General features: G+C 69.1%; 1 protein-coding gene across 1 annotated transcript in view; it reads left to right on the top strand.

Annotated features, from left to right (window-relative positions):
* Positions 1-207, top strand: part of SNX17 (sorting nexin 17) — a gene marked incomplete at its 3' end in the record, with an annotated part of 4,680 nt that overhangs the window by 556 nt on the left and 3,917 nt on the right. The gene's annotated exons all lie outside the window — the stretch shown is intronic.

The raw sequence follows: 207 nt of genomic DNA, 5'->3' as shown, positions 1-207 counted from the left end.
GGGTGCCAGGAGCGTCCCGGCGCTTCCTGGGGTGGGGGCTGAGCTCTGCGGATGGGAGAGGAGGGCTGGGGGTGCCCCATCACCCCCTTGGCAGGGTCCTTGGGAGCATCGCCTCTTCCCGGGTCTCAGCAGGGCTGAACCCTGCAGGTGCTCCTCTGGGGTGGCCTGTGTGTCCCCAGCTGTCCCCAGCACTGGGATCTGATGGCA

Source organism: Antrostomus carolinensis, unplaced genomic scaffold (genome assembly GCF_000700745.2).
Source record: "Antrostomus carolinensis isolate BGI_N321 unplaced genomic scaffold, ASM70074v2 scaffold26937, whole genome shotgun sequence".
NCBI classification, from domain to species: domain Eukaryota; kingdom Metazoa; phylum Chordata; class Aves; order Caprimulgiformes; family Caprimulgidae; genus Antrostomus; species Antrostomus carolinensis.
This window is presented reverse-complemented; position numbering and strand designations above follow the sequence as displayed.